At 38.0% G+C, this 21,811-nt stretch overlaps 1 pseudogene; it reads left to right on the top strand.

Annotated features, from left to right (window-relative positions):
* Window positions 1–4,450: 4,450 nt before the first annotated feature.
* LOC149164200 (pentatricopeptide repeat-containing protein At3g12770 pseudogene) lies at window positions 4,451–9,012 on the top strand (annotated as a pseudogene).
* The last annotated feature ends 12,799 nt before the right edge of the window (window positions 9,013–21,811 follow it).

Genomic DNA, 21,811 nt, shown 5'->3' with positions numbered 1-21,811 from the left:
TAAGGGGTGATTAAAGTCCCGAGACATGAATTTTGTATGTTGGTTTGCCTATGTTGATTAATACGGCCTTAACCATTAGAGGTTAAATATTTTGACTCCTTAGAGAGTTAAAATACCTAAGACAAATGTGTTGATGCATTGTATATGCATACTGTGGATGTAAGCGGGGGTAACCCTACATCACTTCCCCTCCAAAATAGTTTTTCTTGTACTGCACCATTGAAGAAACCAATCAGATATTCCTGGAGCAAGCAAGTAAATGTGTATATAAACCACATTTACTAATACAATTGTGCTAGTTTAATTTTTCATAAAAAACATTTTGCATATTAAAAAAGGTAATTAGAACTTTTACATCATTTGAGATCTACTTCTATATCTTATTGTTCTCTTCAAAAATGAATTTTTGAATCATTAAGGACCAAAATTATATTTTGATTATCATCTAATAACTATATTCTCCATTCCAAAGTCCACTCCTCTTAGATAATCCATGTAATATCGCGTTCACGTGTCTCTATATAATATCTTAAATCATTTTCTAATGGTTTGAATGATAAATTCCATTTTCGTGGAATTTGAATCTTCTGAATTTTTTAGGCTATCTTGGGAATCTTCTATAATTAAGTTTTTGATTTTTGATTTCAATTTTTTATTTAGAGATGCAATTTAAAGATAAATTTGTAATTAAAATAAAATATGCACATTTTTAAAAATTTACACATTTAATAATAATTATTAAAAATATTATCAGTATAGATCCATCTTAAACACATATTTACCAAGAGCCAAGAGGGATATATCTCTTGAGGTGCAAATTATAGTGCAAAACTTAAAAAATTTGCACTTCCAAAGATTGCATCTCTCTAGAGAAAATTGCATTTTTTAATACATTAATAAATTTAACCCCTTGAAAATCCCTTGAATACATGGATTAAAATAGCTTAAACATGCAATTCCAACAAATATTTGCTCCATCCAAAATTAACCCTCAATAAAAGAGGAAAAATGTAAAATAATGATAGCTGTTATGCTATAACAATACATTTTTAAATACATTTTTATATTACTTTCACTCTTTTCATTTTCAATTACTTATTCTCTTGCACATTGAAATGTTTATTGCGGTTCATATATGTTTATGTTTTTTCTAAAGTTGATACTAAAATAAATTAGTTAACATGGATATTAAAATAGTTTGTTTAGGTATTCAATTGAAATATGAAAATATATATAATATCAACTTTATTTGTTTGTTGTTTTAATTACTTTAAAAGAATATTAAAAATTGATATAAAATTATTTTATTTCATATATAGATATGAAATTATTTTATTTATAATGAGAATAGAGAGAGTGAAATATTTTTTCCATATCTCCTTTCTATTGGGTGGTAATATTAACAATCAATAAAGTAATCACAAACAAATTTTATAACACTTTTAAGTAAAACCAAACAAATATGTATATTTGTTTTGTTTTATTTTTTTGTTTTTTGCTTTCTTTCTTTCTTCTTCTTTTCTTTTCTTTCTTCTTCTTCTTTTTTTTTTATTTTTTTTTATTTTTTATTTTTTTTATTTTTTTTTTAATTTTTTTATGTAAGGCTAATTCTATTAATAAAAACAAAAATATAATTACAAAGAGGCCTCGCCTCAAGCGTTGTCACTGAAGTTCATCAAGAAGTTTTAAACTGCCCCAGATTTGGGGAGTTTGACATGGCAAAAAGACCATACATATATCCCGAGACCGTCACCAAAGGAAAACCATGCATAAGACCCAAACCCATGTTTTAAGGCAAAAACTAGAAGAAGATTCAACAAAGCACCACTTGATGCGACTGTAAAATGACAAACCCGCTTATCGTTCATACAAACAGCAAAAACAACAAGTGATTGGACCAAACCCATCAGCAGCAGAAGTCTGAGTTGGCGCGTGGGTGGCAACGGATGCCACGTGGCGTCATTTGTTATCATCCTGGTCAAGTGTCTCCTTGACAATGAGGCAAGCGTACCGGCTCCTGTCTTCATCCTTCTCCGCCACGTCGCCTTCCGCTATGCCCCCTGGAGGCTCCCTTGCATGCTGGGTACTGCTTGAACTGCCAGCTAATTCCATCGTAATTGAAGCTCTGGCTGAGCTGCCACCAGTTTGCTGAATGTCACTAACGCGAACTCCTTCACCATGCAGATGACCATGCCTAACTCCCCTGCTATCATCCTTCGAGCTTTTCTCAGAACCACGACCCACTCCCTGATTTCTCTCCTCCTGAGAAGGCGCTTCCAAATTTCTCGCCTGAGCACTGTTCTGCTCATTTTCTTCAGAGAAAACTATGGTCACATTGGCTGTAATGATGGGCTTGTTCAGGCTACTCTGGAACCTGAACTGGGTCGAGTGAGGGACAGAGCTGGGATGCAGAGGAGAAATTGCAGTGTGGAGCCGGAAATCACTGTGCGCAGCCATTGGGGCCTGCCCTTGCCCCCATCCACTGCGCGTATGGGGATAGTGTCTGTGAGGCAAACTGGGAGGAGGCGAATTCTCATGGGAATGAGGGGGAGAGGCAGGAACAGAGCTCTGCGCTGCTTGTGGGCGAGTGCTGCCACCGCGGGTGCCTCCTCTGCGACTCCTCATGTGGTGATGGACCATATCAGTGTGGTTGGAATGCAATTCAGCTGGACAAGAGGCTGGGAAGGAGAACAGGTTGTGAACAGAGGGCTCCTGTGCAGGATTCAAAGGGCAGTGCCTGGAATGGGAGTAATGGTGCCCATTTCCGAGGTCAATACAGCAAAGAAGCCAACATCGGCTCCCGGTGGCAGTTCTGCTGCAAGAATTTCCAGCCTGAGGCGGACAGATGCTGAGGGAAGGAGGATAAACAGAGGGGTCGAGAGGCTCCATATTATTTCCAACTGCGTCCGGATCTCGGCCTGAGGGGCCATTTAATGCTGCGTGCAGGCTGGCCTGCGTTCGTCTCAGGTGAGCATGGAACAGAGCGCTACCCACCGTCTGGCAGGTCTGAGCGTCGACGGTCCATTGGATTGCCATTAATGATCCTAGATTTCACCCGCATCTGGGTTATTTGTTTTTTATTTTGATTATTGTCAATATTATTTTTTAATTTGAAGAATATTTTATTAAGCCTAGAGGCTCATTCTACAATGCAATATGAGGGCAATAGTGTATTTTAGTAATTTGGCCCATGCTCAAAATGAAGTTGACACATGTCCCTTTTAAAATAAAATCAGTTAACATGGATATTAACAAATAGTTAAATTAGTTAATATATGATATTAAAAAATAGTTAAATTAGTTAATGCATTATTTTTATTTTAAAAGGGACACGTGTCAATTCTATGTAGAGCATGGACAAAATTACACTATCACTCTCATATTAGGCTGTAGAATGAGTCTCTCTGCTCAATCATAAAATAATTAAAAATATATATAAAATAAATTTTATTTTATTTCTATTTTTCTTTGATTAATTAAAGAGACTTTGAATTTCAATCTCATGAAATATAACTCTTAATTATCAAAATAATCACTAATTGAACTAAGACTTTATTTCATTTAAATATATAACATGATACTTAGCATCTAGGAGCCTTAACAACCCACCAAACCATATGCCAAAAACACCCTTAAAATAATTAAAATAAAATATATATTTATATTTTATTTTGATTATAGCTAATATTATTTTTTTAATTTAAAGAATATTTTATTGAGCCTAGAAGCTTACCCTACAACTCAGTCTAAGGACAATAATGTAATTCCTTAATTTCATCCATGCTCAAGATGGAGTTGACATGCCTCCCTTATAAAATAAAATTAGTTAACATGGATATTAAAAATGAGTTAATATTTCATTATTAAAAACTAGGACCTTTTTTCTTATGAGAAAAACAAAAATCATGATATAATTTGGTGCGTGTCAATTCTATGTCAAGAGTGCAAGGAATTACAAAACTACACTATCATTATTTTTATTTTAAAATGGTCATAGGTCAACTCTATGTTGAATATGGCAAGAATTACCGAATTACATTATCATTCTCATATTGCAATCCTCTCACTAAATCATAAGATAATTAAAATAATATAATATAAAATTTATTTTATTGATATTATCCTTCGGTTGATCAAAGAGAAAGTTTGAATTTCAATTTGATAAATATAACTCTTAATTATCTAAATAATCACTAATTGAATTGAGATTTTATTTCATTTATATATATATTTTGTAATTTCGATAGTCATTAGTAACTATATCATAGTCATGTTTAAAAATAACACCAAATAAAATAAAAAATTAAACCACTAACTTAACATGGAGTCTTAACGACAAACCAAACCATAGGCCTAGAACAACCTTTAAAATAAAATAAAATAAAAGATATATAAAATTATATTTTTAATATAAGTTTTGAATAACCATTCTGTAAAAGGCACTATTAGCCCTATTGCATTTGTAAAAGAGAACACACATTCTGTAAGAGAACTGTTGAGCTCTTGCATTCATCTGCATGATATTCTTGAAAGCAGGGACAATCAGGAAGTTGATGGAGATCCAGCAGATTCTTCAACACCATATATTTCTTATTGTCCTAGAACATTTGCCAGGAGATCATCTGCTTTGCCAGATGATGGCATCCACATCGTTTACCAGCATGTCTTCCGAGCTATAAAATAACAGCAGAGCGATGTTTCGACCATCATGGCATCAGAAGACGAGGAAAATGGTATTGCGAGCTGAGTCGATGATGCCCACCTTCATGACTAATGCAAATACTAATAGCAATCCATTTACAGGTACCAAAGCTAACTTCAATGAAGATGTGACAACACTCTGTAAGCAGGGCCGATTGAAAGAGGCACTGCATAAGTTACATACTATGGAACAGCAAGGGATTCAACCGGATTCTTCTGCTTATGCTTCTCTCTTGCAGTCCTGCGTCGATATGAAATCCCTGCCAGAGGCCAAGCTAGTACATGCCGACATGAACCGAATGGGATTTAAAGCAGACGTTGTGTTAGAAACCAAGCTATTAAACATATATGCAAAGTCCGGGAGACTAACTGATGCTCGTCGAGTTCTGGACGAAATGGCCAGTGCAAATGTGGTCTCATGGACTGCCATGATTGCAGGTTATGCCAGACATGGACATGCTGAGGAGGCCTTGGAGCTCTTTTCCCAAATGCAAAGAGCAGGGATTCGTCCTGATCCGTTTGCCTTTGTGAGCGTTCTTCCAGCATGTGCCAATGTGGCGTCTTTGCAACTGGGTAAAGAAGCCCATGGAGACATAATTAGAAGCGGATTTCAGTTAAATGTTTTTGTGGGTAGTTCCGTCGTGGACATGTATGTGAAATGTGGGAATATAGAGGATGCACGCAAAGTGTTTGATAAAATGCCTGAACGAAATGTAGTTTCATGGACTGCAATGGTTGCGGGATACGCGCAAAACAGGCGCGTTGATGAGGCCTTCGAGCTGTTTGAGAAAATGCCCAGGCGAGACTTATTCTCGTGGAATGTTATGATCGCAGGATATGCACAAAATGGGCAAGTTGATGATGCACTGGAGCTCTTTCGAAGAATGCCTGAAAGAGACACAGTTTCATGGAATGCAATGATTACAGGATTGGTAGAGAATGGATGTATTATTGAGGCTCTGTATCTGTTTAATCAGATGCCTGAACGTGACGTGGTCTCTTGGAATGCAATGATTGCAGGTTATACGAAGCAAGGATTTGTTGAGGAGGCATTGAGTTTGTTTTGCCAAATGCAACAGAGTGGAATTCAACCAAATCAAATCAGCTTTGCTAGTGTTCTCCCAGCTTTTGGGATCTCGGCAGTTTATAAAGATGGCAAGGAAGTTCATAAAGAGATAATTAGAAGGGGATATGAGTCTGATATCTTTATAGGAAATGCCCTTGTAGACATGTATGCCAAATGCAGAAACATAGGGGGAGCACGCAAAGTGTTTGATAGAATGCCGAAAAAAAATGTGGTATCTTGGAATGCAGTGATTGGAGGATATACACATAACGGACTTATTGATGAGGCACTGAAGCTCTTTGAGATGATGCCTGAACGAAATGCTGTCTCATGGACTGTTATGATTGCCGGATGTGTGCACAGTGGCTATTTTGATATGACCCTGGAGCTGTTCCTACAAATGCAACTGACAGGAGTGAGGTCAGACTCGGGCACCTTTGCAAGTGTGCTTTCAGGTTGTGCCAGCATGGGAGCTCTCGAGAAGGGAAAGGAGGTCCATGAAAACATAATGAGAAGTGGACTTCAGTTTGATATCTTTGTGGGGAGTGCCCTTGTAGATATGTATGCCAAATGTGGGAGAATAGATGAAGCGTGTAAAGTCTTTGATAAAATGCCCAGGAAAGACGTTGTTTCATGGTCTGCAATGCTTCTTGGATTTGCCATGCACGGGCGTGCTAAGGAAGCCCTTCAACTTTTTGAACAAATGGAACACTTAGGAATGAAGCCAAACCATGTGACCTTCATTGGAATTCTGTCTGCGTGCTGCCATGCAGGCCTAGTGGACAAGGGCCTGCAATTTTTTGACTCTATGAGTCGAGTATATCATATCACACCTGAAATCGACCACTATTGCTGTATGGTTGATCTCCTTGGCCGGGCAGGATGCCTTGATGAGGCAGAGGACTTTATTAACAGAATGCCAATAAGGCCTAATATTGCAATATGGGGTTCTTTACTTGCTTCCTGTAGAATACATTCCAATGTAGAACTTGGAGAACGTGTGGCAGAACATGTTATAAACTTGGACCCCACAAATGCTGCTCATTATGTGCTTCTGTCCAACATCTACGCAGAGGCTAGTAGGTGGGATGACATAGAAAAGGTCAGAAAAATGATGAAAGATAGGAACATAAAAAAGATGCCAGGGTGCAGCTGGATTGAGCTAAAAAGCAAAACCTATACTTTCCTCACTGGAGACAAATCGCACTCACAAACACCAAAAATATATTCAGAGTTGGAGAAATTGTCAGGGCAAATGAAGGAGGCAGGGTATGTGTCTAATACAGATTTTGTGCTTCATGATGTGGAGGGGGAGCAGAAGGAACATATTCTTTGCCACCATAGTGAGAAGCTGGCAATTTCATTTGGACTTATCAATACCTCCCCAGGTACACCTATCCAAATTATTAAAAATCTTCGCGTGTGTGGCGACTGCCACTCTGCCATATCATTTATCTCCAGGATTGCTCCACGAGAAATTGTTGTAAGGGATGCCAGCCGTTTCCATCATTTCAAGAATGGAAAATGCTCTTGTGGGGATTATTGGTAATGCCAACTGGGAAGTTATTATCCGCGCAATCTGCTTTTCATTCATGGCAAAAACGTAGTTTGGAGATCTGATGTATTATCTTTGGTTTAGACCAGGCAGATCTATGTGAGCATGTGCTAACATTATTAATCAGAGACATGTTAACAGTGCATAACCTAGCGTTATTTATCCTTTTCACTGTTAAATAAAAAAGTTAGGCAATTTCTTCAAATCAGAGAAGCCAAACCCAAATTTTAGGCAATGGGCTTCTACTTGAAACCGTTTTCTTTGCTATCACTCTCTCAGAATACAGAGAGTATTTGATTATTTGAAAGGTTTTTGTCATATACAATATCAATGGTTACTGCATGAGTAGTCAGTTGCAGTATGCCTAAACATTGCTTGTCAGGGACTACTCACAGTTGCAAGTAGGGAAAGCATTGGATGTGAGAGGGGCCGATGGTCCAAAAGAGGGATGTTATATTATTCAACATTGGTATAAAGCAGATGCCAATCAGTAATTGTAAGTTGGTAAAGATGGTTTATGGGAAAATGACTTTGCCGTCAGCACTAGTGACAGCAATAGGCAGTATTGATTACAGGCAAAATGATTTGCAATCGCAAGCTGCTGGTTCTAGCAAAAAATAAACTATGGTTGAAAGTGACCTTGAAATAGGCAAAGCAATTGTTGCGAGATAAAGGGTATAACTTGCAACCACATGTATTAATTGCAACAAATGGAATGAAAATCACACACGATTGAAGATGTTGGTTGCAAGAGCCTAAAAATTGAGATGATCAGCAACAAACAATCATTTGTCAAAGTTATCACTGAAAACAAAGTGAGAAACCGGGTCTACAAGTCATGGCAACTGAACGACTGCTAAATAGATGACTGATCAATCCAAAAATCTTGGCAATTTAACAAGTGCTAAAATAGATAGCTGATCCATCCACATATATTTGTGCTTAAGGAAAGAAGTCAAATGTATTTGTTACGGGAGATGTTTCTGTAGATTTGGTGTTATAGAGAGAGAGCATCTGATTTATCATCATCTGTTGTTAACATGTCCATGAGTTTTTCCTGTGGATTTCTTTTCTATGCTTGGTTCGATCAGGTAGACCAGGTTTGTGAGTTCTGGCTCTGGCTAATGGTTCACTGACATGGTTTCACATTATATTGCTGTAGTTCATGAGACAATGAATGGTTCCCGATATAATGGTTCAGGTGAGTTTGTATTCCCGATGAGCAGCATGAAATCAGGTTCCAGCCCAAAAGCAGGTTTAGGTAAGGATCCTGCCCAAGAACTGTCACAGGGTATGGATGATGTCCCACAAACCAGCTAGCGAGGATGACCAGCCAAACAACCAGCTAGCTTGGGATGAGAACCAGTTTAATAGCAGCCTGAGGTACAGGAGACAGGTTATAAACCCAGCAAGAGTGTTCACTGTTTTCTCTATCCCTTTGAATGTATGGGGAAAGTAAATAAAGGTTTTTTGATGATAAACAATGAGTGATTCCAGCTGGTGAAGTTAGATTCATATGCATTTGGAGATTGAAACATCATTTTCAGTATAAACATAGAAGTTTTATGTATTTCTTCGCATGTTGTTTACGGATCTTCTGAGCAAACCTTAAGGTTTATCAGTGCTTTCATTGTAGGACTTTGTTTTCATGATTCTCTTCTATGACATCATCTGCACTTAGTGTGGATTATCCCATGAGATTAGGTATTATGTATGGATATTGTTTGGGCATTTGCTATGAACCCTAACCTTAACTCTTGATTATCTGCAGAGTTAAATATACCACAAGAATAATCAAGTAAAATGCAGTATCTTGGAGTTGAAGTTGGAATTGATCAAATGCATGAGGTGCGTGATTTAATGGCCTTGAGTCAAATGATTGTAGACATAAATATGAAAAGGGAGGTGGGTATAGGAACTCAACGTAGGCTACCATATAGTGTCTTCCTAGGCGAGCCTCAACAACGAAGATTGATTTGTAGATATAGAGGTGAAATAGGTTTTATTTCCTATTATCACTTGGCCTCTTCCCTTGAATATTATGCACTCTTCAGAATGAAGGTTTTTGCAAATAGACATATTGTATGCATTAGGTTTGGCCTTAACTGCTTTGGTTATAGTAAAATCACGTATGCAGTTTCAGCAAAACTGATATATACAATTATGTACTTTTCATTTGGAATGACTTATCTACAATGAATTGGATTTGTAGGCATTGTTTCCGCATCGTTACAGTCATTGAAAAAGCCACTGCCATACTTAAGGAAGACTGTCTAAGGAAGTGATTGGAGGAGCAGCTGAACTTGTTATAATATGAAGGCGTGCATGTAATTTTTGTACTTACACTTTGGTAAAGAATAGCTTATGGCTGCATTGTACTTCTTTGAAGAAAATATATTTTTTCCCAATTGCATAATCATGAGCCTTAAATTTGGCCTTAAAAATTGGTTGCATAAGCTATATTAACTGTGCCTCCATGGTGATAATGATAGATTAGGTAGACAGTAAATTATTAGCTCTACTGCCACACTGATAGCAATGTTGTCAGAACCAGACCACTCATCAAATTAGTAGAGTCCACAAATGTGAATTGGACTGGAACTGGAAAAAAGCTGGTCAACCAAAAAATACATGAATATACAAATTTTGAAATCATGTGCATCCATATGAATCCAAACCATTATACACAAATATGCAAAGTTTCTTATATATAGTAAGAGTGCATATAACCAAAATAACATCAAGTAAAATCTATCTCTAAACCAAAGCAAAGAGACTCTAGATGGCCTGTAGAGTCCTTAAAAATCATGCTACAACAAGTACCTACGTACTATCAAAATCGTTGCCTATATTGAGATCCTCATCATCAATATCACCCTCTAAGCATTAAAATAATAAAGAAAACACTTAACATGTCAAAACAAGATTTTGATTGAGTGATTGGTACATTTTTACTTGGGTCATGACAAAGGAGTTCAACAATTAGTGCCACCAACATTGAGGTACATAGTAGGTTTGGTGCTCTTCATTTGTTGCTAGTTCCATACTCTAAGGACCTGCGGTCCGAGGCACGACCGCCACGCGAAGTGCGACGAGTTGGTTAGCCAAACGAGCGCACGAGTTGGAAAATGGCAGAGCGGCCACTTGATGCGTGTGTGCGAAAAGTGAAGGAGCGAGCCATGTATTTATAATGGACGAACTGGGGTGTTCATCAAAACGAGCCGAGGGTGAAAGAGTTACAAGTCTGGGCATTGGTCGATGGGCTGACCAAACGAGTTAACGTGTGAGGGCGTCAGCTTGGCAAGAAAGTGCAGGTCGGCCAAGGGTGGCACGACCACCATTGAAGTGTATATATTATATGCGATGTTGGTTCATTTGATACCAACGCATTCAAGCAAAGTCTTTCATGAAGCAAGTGAAGTGCGAAGGGAAGGTAGAGCCGCAGCAAGGAGGCGCAGTTCTAATGCGCCCGTCCTTGGGCAGCTCCACACGAAGATAAGCACGTTGACTTGGGAGAAAGGTGAAAATGCACTCATTCGTGGATACAAGGAGAAGAGCGAGGTGTAGCAGGTCGCAAGAGGCGCAGCTCTTATGCGTTCGTTCTTGGGCAAGGCCGTATGGTGAACTCGCACGGAGGTTGTATCGGGTGAGGGCGTGGGCGAGGAGCACCCGTCGTTCGGACAAGAAGCGCGGGTGGTGACTCGGGTGAGTCGCCCGCCCGTCGTGCACGAAGAAACAAGGTTCGGTTGAGGAGTGTGGTTGGCAGCTCGTGTGAGGGCGTGCTCGCCCAACTCGAGCAAGGAACTTTGGTTGACACGCGAAGGTGTGGAATATTGTAAAATTGGCTAAGTATGAAACTTGGTGTTTCCAAGTATACTTGTAAAAGTTGAAAGTTGATTAATATAATAAATTAGGGCAGACTCATTGTTCAGGGAGTTGCCCCTCCCTTTATACTGTGCAATTGTGTTCTCTTGTATAATTGCTGATGATATTGAATGTGTATGGGTGTTCATTGGTATAAAGGAAACATAATAATTACTTGGTTGAGAAACACAAACTAAGTAGGACAAATGGTTAGGCATAGTCCATGAACATAAGTATTGGTGAAAAAAAGTGTTCAGTGGTGCCGCACCTCGCCAAGTACGGTTGAAAGACTACCGTAGGCCTGGGGGCGTGATAGTTGGTATCAGAGCAAGGTTGCTCATGACGAAGTGCAGATGGTATTGAAGCTGATTCAGGGTTGAAGAAGCTTAACAATTGATGACAGTGGAAGCAGGTACTTGCAGGTGAAGGACGCTGGTTTCACATACAAGTGGAACAAGCGTTGGTTCATGATTGTGGGGAACTTGGTGAAGCTGGTGAATGGTGAAGAGTCAAGAAGGATGTTTATCTTGCAGGAAATGGGTTTTGCAGCCTTCAAGGAATTTGAAGGAAGTCTACTTGAAGATTCAAGTAAGGTTGAACAAAGATTTGCAGAATGGGGCAAAGGCTTGTTCAAAGCAAAGGATGCTCTTCGTGCTTTGGTTAAGGAAGGGATTTCTGACAGGAATAGGGATGAAGCCTATTGACTTGCAAAGAAAGTGGACTTGTTTGATGCAGAACTCAAGGAATTGGAGATAAGGCAGAGCTTGATTCGAGAGAAGTGGAAATGGCTAACTCTTGAGAAGAAGTATTCCATAGCTTTGAATCATAAGGAGAAAGCTGCAGAATGCGATGATAAGAAAGAAGAAGCTGTGATGATTGAAGATGTTGCAGATGTGACAACGATGGAGGATGAACTTAAGGTTGATCAAGTTGGACCAGGATCGTGCGGTTTGCAGACATGGATGGATGAGGATACTCACATGGAGGAACCTCATGATGATGAATTAAGTATTGATACTTGTGTTTCATTTGAGCTTTTGGTAGATGGACCGTATGCCGGGAAGAGAAAAGTCAGTTTGCCGATGCAAGGGAGCATCTTACCATGGATGTCTATGAGACCTTGTATGGAGGAGCAATGATTGTTGGCTGTTGCAGGACTTATTGGGGTTGTTTGTGACTTTGTGGCAGAAGGTACAAAGACCCGTGACAAGGGAGGAACATGATGATCGTTGCGGAGGATTGGGTCATGCTTTAGCCAAATGGAGAATTGGGCAAGTGCCCGGCATGACTCATGAACAGATTGGAGGGCACACTCTTGAGGTATGATGATGATACTTGGGTGGATTTCTCATGGCTGAGACCAAGAGCAATTCTTCGTGGAACCATTAGTGGGGGAACTATGATGGAGAGACTCATGTGATGATGATATGGTTGGGTAACCGAGTTCACTAGACCGAAGATTGCAGACTTGGATGAGGATGACCGATTGTTGTGATGGGTCTACATGGTTGGACTATATGGGCAACTAAGTCATGGACATCAGGTTGGAGACTTGGAGCATGGCAGTCTATGCAAGGACATTATGCAGGAGCACTTGTAGAGGTGTCACTTATGGGCATCCAATGGGGAGTGCCAAGGCAGGGATGTTGTGCAGGTGGATTTGCTGGTGTGACATGGAGATGTTTTACTTATGAGTCGATGGAGAGGTTGTGCACTCTTGTACAACAAGGCCATGGACTTGGATGGAGTTGTGAGCAGACTATGGAGCATTCCTACTACATGGAGAGCTGAGGCATCTTGCAGAGACCTTTGGGCCGAGACTTGTATGCTTGCTAGAGTGTTGGTTGGGGATGGCTTATGGAGCTCATGATGACATGAGGTTGTGACTTTTGGAGACTTCATATATGGTGGACTTGGAGGATCTGATGCATTGAGGAGCTGAGGTCGGAGACTTTGATGCAGAATGGGATGCATACTTTCGAGTACATGTATGGGTGTACTTGAAAGAGTGACTTGATGTGGAGGATCGATATGAGACACTTTGGAGTGATAGAGTTACAACGATGATGATGCCTTGGTGGCAACACTTGGGCATGGGTTGAGCCGAGACTTAACCACTTTCAACACATGGGAGCTGATTGATCTATGATCATGGACAACACATGGATAGATGAGATGGGTGTATACTTGTTTCTATGGCAGACTTGAGGGATGGCACATACAAATATGATGGAGGTTGCTACATGGACCTGGATGTGGCACATCGAGAGTCGGAGTTTGATGAGATGGTCTCTTCCTATTGAGGAGATACACATATGGATGATGATGTTGGGATAGATGCGACTGATTTCATGCAGCACATTGACACCAAACGTCATGGGCAACATGTTGCAGATGAGATGAGGACTACTTCATGGGCCTGAGCATGGCTTACACTTGTATGGAGATGGATTCTTGATCGAGTTGAGGATGTGACGAGATGTTCTAAGAAACGACTGATGACGGCATGAGGATGTTCACTCTCATGGTTTGGGCGTGACAGTTGGATTAGCTACCCAACTAGTTCAGACATGGGGTCCGGAAGTGTATAGAGATGTGTTACTATTATGTTGGAGTATCATGGCAGCAGTTCACACAATGACAATACATGATGAGGTCGACACGATATGTTGTAGGAGGCATGTAGCTTGAGATGGAGGGACCAGCCTTCCATGATGGGGAGTAGCATGTGGAGATTGTGACAGGGTGGTTGATGATCATGGATTGAGATGATTTCCGATGTATGACATACTGATGGGGTGTATACCTTGGTATGGTGATCTTGGTGACAGATGGTTGCCGGGACGAGATATTGTCGAGGACGACAATGATTTCAAGTGGGGGAGGATGTAAGGACCAGCGGTTCGAGGCACGACTGCCACGCGAAGTGTGACGAGTTGGTTAGTCAAACGAGCGCACGAGTTGGAAAATGGCAGAGCGGTCACTTGATGCGTGCGTGCGAAAAGTGAAGGAGCGAGCCATGTATTTATAATGGACGAGTTGGGGTGTTCATCAAAATGAACCGACGGTGAAAGAGTTACAAGTTTGGGCGTTGGTCAATGGGCCGACCAAACGAGTTAACGTGTGAGGGCGTCAGCTTGGCAAGAAAGTGCAAGTCGGCCAAGGGTGGCACGACCACCATTGAAGCGTATATATTATATGCGATGTTGGTTCATTTGATACCAACGCATTCGAGCGAAGTCTTTCGTGAAGCAAGTGAAGTGCGAAGGGAAGGTAGAGCCGCAGCAAGGAGGCGCAGTTCTAATGCGCTCGTCCTTGGGCAACTCCACACGAAGATAAGCATGCTGACTTGGGAGAAAGGTGAAAACGTACTCATTCGTGGATACAAGAAGAGTGAGGTGTAGCAGGTCGTAAGAGGCGCAACGCTTATGCGTCCGTTCTTGGGCGACGCTGCACGGTGAACTTGCGCGGAGGTTGTATCGGGTGAGGGTGTGGGCGAGGAGCACCCGTCGTTCGGACGAGAAGCGCGGGTGGTGACTCGGGTAAGTCACCCGCCTGTCGTGCACGAAGAAACAAGGTTCGGTTGAGGAGTGCGATTGGCAGCTCGTGTAAGGGCACGCCCACCCAACTCGGGCAAGGAACTTTGGTTGACACACGAAGGTGTGGAATATTGTAAAATTGGCTAAGTATGAAACTTGGTGTTTCCAAGTATACTTGTAAAAGTTGAAAGTTGATTGATATAATAAATTCGGGCAAACTCATTGTTCAGGGAGTTGCCCCTTCCTTTATACTGTGCAATTGTGTTCTCTTGTATAATTGCTTATGATAATGAATGTGTATGGGTGTTCATTGGTATAAAGGAAACATAATAATTACTTGGTTGAGAAACACAAACTAAGTAGGACAAGTGGTTAGGCGTAGTCCATAAACATAAGTATTGGTGAAAAGAAAGTGTTCAGTGGTGCCGCACCTCGTCAAGTACGGTTGAAGGACTACCGTAGGCCTGGGGGCGCGACACATACCCTCATACATAAAAGAATCCAATGGAAACGTTGCAATCCTCCCAATCCTAAAATTCTAAAAACTATGAAGTTTCCTATATTTTGAGTGAGATCTAAAAATCTACTTTCTTGATATGAAATCCAATGAGGTCGGAACCACTCTCAAACATTCGAAGTCAATTAATGGTAATGTTAAAAATTTCAATAAAAGATACTTTAAGAATTTAACTTTACCATTAATTACATAGCATTAATAAGGCCCTTTGGTTGAATATTAGGCTGCCACACTCATAAATTATTAAAAAAAAAATTGCATTCCAAGGGTCCTCAGTCACATGTACAAAATTGGTAGGTTCCATATAGAACCAGCTAGCTCTGTACTAAATCAACCTTTTCCGGCCTATAGGGCTAGTTTGGACGGGTTATTGCTTAGAAATGGTCAGACTAGCTGGTTCAACCTAATATGGTTCGATCTCATAACATTGACTGACGATGATACATCATGCTACATTGGGGGAGAAATAGCTTTTGTTGGGTTACCACCATTTGGACCAACAACCTCTTTTACCATTTTTTTCACTATAAACAAGTGAGGATGGATGAAGGGTTGGTGGAAGCATAAATAGTGAGTATCTAGACCTATAGGATGTCAAAGGTGTTGAAGACATTTGGGATTATGGTCATTAAATTGTGTCTCTCTACTATTTGTCTCTCTTTGGTTTGCATTATTCTTTGTGGGATATAGAATCTATTAACATCACAAAGTTGCCTAATTCATTATATCGACATAATAATATCATCCACTTTGCTAGTTGGAATTGTTCATCCAGATACCTAGTCACCATCTACAACCTTAACAATTCTTACTTCAATTTCTATAGGAGACCCTTCATGGTGAAATTGACGTGTTGTTTCTACTCCTAACCTTCCCTTATAGTTAATATGACTTGTAATTAGAAATAATTGTGATCACGATGACAAGTGGCTATACATACAACCACCCTTTCATCACTTGCACCTTTTTTTCGTTCAATCTATTATTTGCTTTGAAGCTTATATTTTCCACTAGCCTCCTCCTTAATAACATTTTTAATTTCATCATGAGCACCTATGATGAGATTTAATCCCTATTTCCTAGTGGATTTGAGTTCAAAATATAAATTGTATGTATTTTATTCTCTTTGTACTTCATATTTGAGTTCAAAATATAAATTGTATGTATTTTATTCTCTTTGTACTTCATATTTTGTAATTCACTTGCCTCATTGAAAATATTTCATACGTGACTTGGTCAAAGATGACCACTCTCCACCCATTTTCTACTTTTACAAATAATCAATATGATATATGGTGTATGGAGGTGTATAATTTGATAATCTCCTGTTATACTTGCACACATGTTTTCTTGTGTGTGAGTAATTCACATTGATGTTACTATGCTCATATCAATGTGTTAGGGCTCCTTAAGATCTCCATGATTTTGACCCCCATTGGATCATTTCTTGTAGGAAATTCTCTTTGAATTTCTACTAGTAGCAGTTTGAGTGATTTTTATATGTGTTGATGTCATTCATTCTTGATTCCATACCAGGGACACATAGGTAACTCATTATTGCTTGGATTCGTCTCTCAATTTTTCACATTCTTACAAATTTTGTTTGCAATTTTTTTGTAAGTAATGGTACCCAAAATAGCTCATATTTGTGACTCACAATATTTCTTGTTCTATTTCTTATTAGAAGGATTCCATAGGTTATGTAACTCATGTATTGTGAATTTTAAGGTCTCAAAAGTTCACTCTAAGGCACTACCTACTAAATCCTGGTAATGTGCCACATTTTTTAAATTTTCATTTAGGACTCACACTAGGACTACTACCCATTTGTTGGTTCATCTTAGTCAAAATAACATAATTCAAACCTTTGCGTGATGTTATCTCTCCCCACCACTCTCTCAAGGGCTCATACCACTTTGAAGACTCCAATACTTAGAGCTTGGCATAACAAATGCAAGAGAAATAATGTCAACCAAACCAACTATTGATAACACAACATGACACACAAGGTTAATAACATAATGAGTTTGAAGCCATAATGATACAAGATTTTCTCAACATGTCGTAGTGTTTTGTAATTGTTGCCTCATAATCTAGCAAGCCTTATGAGATCCCTCACAAGGCACGGGCCAAACTTAGATGCAACAATAGGGTGGATTGCAATTGTCACCTCGACAATCCTCCTCTTGTTCTTTAGTGGAATTTCACCACACAGGAAGCTTCCTAGTTTTCACCTAAAGGATATTCTAAGTCAATTGGCTCAAGGTGATATGAATCAAAGGCTAAGCAAGGTACTTTTTGTATGGACAAGGGCACAATTCTCTATCCCAAGAGCAATATCCCAGGAGCAACATACCATGTACAAAGCCTTAGAAAGGTACTTGACACCAAGGATTTTAAGATGTAGTTCAATAAATGAGTGTCTAGGAATAAAAGCGCAAAGAAAAGGTTTGCAAATGATGAAATCAACAAAAAGAGAGGGAAAATCTTTAATTTAAGCCCCAAGTTGAAATCTTAACCAAAGTTAGGGTTTTTCTAGGGAAAAAAGTTGCTTAGGGAAGATGACATCAACACTATTAGGGCAAATCGTGGGCAAATTCAACCATGAAAAACACTAGATTTTGAGAGTAAAGTATCAATCAAGAAATAAATACACAATACAAAATAAAACCACTTTGTCACACTCTCACTCTTATTAAGAAAAGAACAACACTCCTGGAAACCATTCTCTCAACAAATGTTGAAACACACATTCAAATGAAATGAACACACTATCAAACTATAATAGGAATTAAATGAATTTCGCACTAACAAAGGGATCGATCTAGAACCTATGTTGTTACACAATATTGAGGTTAGCATTTTGCAATCATCAAAACATGAACAAGACTAATAATAACAATAACAACAATCACACATGAATTATAATTGGGAGGAAATAAATCAAACAACTACAGTACCTTCCTAACCAGTGATCCTTGTTAAGGAGGGCCCTTTCTTTTTAACAGGGGCGGGTACACTCACAACACACAAGCTAGCCAACAAAAAGGTATGGTGCCACGAATGATTGAGATTGCATTAATGAAAAATATATGATTACAATACTAGTTCTCTCCCCTTCTATCATTGTTTATTTATTTCTATATGTCTATCTCGCGTGGACAAAGAGTACAACTCTTTATAATTTCATATTGCAATGATAAGATCATCATGAGAATCTTTCAATTCTCATGTGATCTAATTTGAGAATACACATTAACAATTTGATAACAATTTCCAAGGTTAGGACAAAGTTGTAACAACTTTTCCAAATTACAATAACTATTAATAGAAAATCCTAAATGTTTTAGTTGCGTTGTCCATAAACTTCTCCTTCAACAATCAAACTATCTTTTGACCTAAGGCTTTTCAAATTGATCTTCATAACTAATTGAAAGAGGTGAACACATCAAAAATAGATCTTCATGTGTAACAACAATGCTCAACAAGTCCTTGTCCTATCCTTGGCAAGGCAAAACTAGAAAGTGTAATCTTGCAATAACATCTCAATAGACCACAAACCCTGTAACAACCCAATTGTCAGTTTTACAAGAAAAATAACCTAAAATAGTAGTTCTCATGCGAGATTACAAGTAGAATTGGATCACAAGGATGAAATATAAAAATAGACATACCTGGGTTGATAATGGTTGTTACAGTGGCAAAGTATGGTCTCAAGAATAAATAAAAAACGGTAAAGAAAATGCAGGAAAATGAGTGCAAAAAGATTTCACATCCCAACATCTCCATCTTGCTTTGCTTCAACTGTTGGTTCTTGTGTAACAACAACATCTTTAGCAGGTTCTTGTGGAACAACGGTTTGGAATTTTTCATCTTTCTCTCCAACTTGAATTCCAACCAATATAGTGGTTGGCCTCTCACAATATGCTTCCTCTAGTGCTTCCTTACATTCATCATATAATCTAACTGACATTACTTCAACCACTTATTCCAACTTAATAATTATATTCACATTAACTCAACGAGAGGTACTTCCAACGTTGTGAATGCACAATGATTTCAATTCGAATAATAAATGTAAAAGTAATAATTCTTCCCCCACTAGGAAGATGAATTGAGGGTGGAATCAACACAATTACAAATTAAAACTCCTCCCAACATCGTAACTCATGAGGGAGTGTTACAAGGGGGTTGATTTCATGTACCTATGACACCATGTGCATTTGTGGATAGTACAAACTACCCCTAATTTCATTATATATTCCCAAAATCCTTTTGGCAAACCCCTCTCATGATACATCTTTCCAATTGAAAATCTCTCAATTTTCACTTCGATATATTAAGTTTTTGATTTTTCCATGACAATTTTAAAGCCTCTTTTTATTTCTATACCTAGTATGGTAACATGGCATCATTATTATAAGCCATGAATGCAAACTAGTGGGTTACCCATTTTTACTTTTCTTCTTCCCTATTTTAATTTAATCAATGCATTGATTGCATTTATGGAGACTTTAACAACATTAATTCCTTTGCATCATCCACTGAAGCCAAAAGGGATCAATGCTACCCAAATCAAGCCTCTTCCTCTCCTTTCTAAGAAACCAAGCAAAGAGATTAGTGACAGTGAAGTTGTCTTATGAGTCAATAATGTATCAATTCTTATATCACACTCAGTGAAATGCGGAAAATATTTCTAGAAGCTATAGGCACAAATTCCTATGGTCATTTATTTGTTTCTAGCAATAGGGTTCATTATAGCGTCTTTCCATTGGGCCACATTTTCATGTCTTAGTAAAATCCTCAAATTTCTAATGGAATTTTTGGACAAATCCTTGATTTCAATGGGTGTTAGATTGATGGTATAATACATGAGGTAGGTTGATATGGGAGAATTACGGGATACATTAAGCCATATAATGCCTAAGCAATTGTATAAGCTATTGCATATGTGATATTTTCTCATATCATTTAAGGTGGTATAAGCATTGAACAATAAAGAAGAATGTCTCGAAAAAGGTTATGGGCATTGAAAAACACAGAAGAAGAAAAATAACATTTGAAGAAAACAAATACATTATTGTAGATCTTGAAGGCTATGGACCAATCTAATATAAAGTGACCCATTCAAAAAACCCCACACCACCCCAATTCCTCTCCTCTCCATACTTAAATCAACCACTCAAGATACTATATTCTATATCCATCAATACTTTCATGTTTTTAATATATTAAAAATATCCTTGGGCTCCTCTATACTAAGAAATAGTTTTCGTTCATTTAAAAAGTATATATTGCCCCATATGAATTTGTGTGCTAGACTTTTCCTTAATTAATGTTAACCCCTTATGGGGAGGGTGGCTCTCAATTTAGAGTAAAAAACCCTCGTTGAAGAAGACTCAATGATATTTTTCCAATCACATTTTTTCACCTTGAAGTGTGTTTGTAAAAGCATGGTTTATGTTTTCTTGGTAATAGTAGTTTTATTTATTAGTGAAAACGTTTTTTCCAATCACATTTTTTCACCTTGAAGTGTGTTTGTAAAAGCATGGTTTATGTTTTCTTGGTAATAGTAGTTTTATTTATTAGTGAAAACGTTTAAACTTGTATGGTGTAAAATATCTCATAACTTTTTAATGGACCATTTCCCATGCAAGGGATTAATGATGTTTTTCTTTTGTCTAACCAGTATTTGGAATGCTATTTTAAGTTGATTTTTATTTATTTATTTATAATTAAGGTCTTAAAGGTATACTTATCTAGGACATTTATTTATATAATTATTAGATTTATTTTTTTAGATTATATACGTATATAAGGTTAGTTTAATGAGTTATTGTGAATGCTATTAGGTATTTGGCTAATTTCATATCAACATATGAGATGTAAATCTCCTTAAATAAAATACACATATACCAACAAATTTATTAAAGATATTATCCAAAAAGATGAAAAAAATTCATTAATTAGTGCAACCATATAGATTAAATGACTAAATAAATGGCCATGGGAATCAATCCTTAATAAGCATCAAAATACTTACTTCATCATACCTCTCAAGTTATTAAAATTAAAAAAATCATAAGAATCAACTAAATTATACTTTATTTAAAATGATCACTATTATTAATGACAAAAATATATATTTAAAAAAATCATATTATTAAAAATATTTTAAAATATTGAATAAGTGAAATTTTTATAATTTATTAAAAAACGTTGATAATTAAATTAAAATTTTAAAAATAAATCACTATTATTATTATCCAATTTTAAAATTAAACCAAACTAAACACCAAATTGATATATAAACCATGGAACAATACCTTAAAATACCTTAAAATGTATCGTGAAAATAAAGACTTTCCTAACCATGCTTAAGCAACCACTTCTTTGTAGTAACCGGCGGACCTTGGAAAGGCTTCAATACATCTCTTGGATCGCCTATAAATTCACATCCTCTGATGTTCACAGGTTTGTATGAAAGTTCTCCTCATCGAAGACGTACGATTAACAAGAGCATAGAAACTTGAAAGGACGAATAACCAGAGCATAGAAACTTGAAAGCA

The sequence above is a fragment of the Pinus tabuliformis genome, chromosome 5_1 (assembly GCF_031772625.1).
Source record: "Pinus tabuliformis cultivar Carrire ecotype Pingquan chromosome 5_1, CPIR1, whole genome shotgun sequence".
Taxonomy (NCBI): domain Eukaryota; kingdom Viridiplantae; phylum Streptophyta; class Pinopsida; order Pinales; family Pinaceae; genus Pinus; species Pinus tabuliformis.
This window is presented reverse-complemented; position numbering and strand designations above follow the sequence as displayed.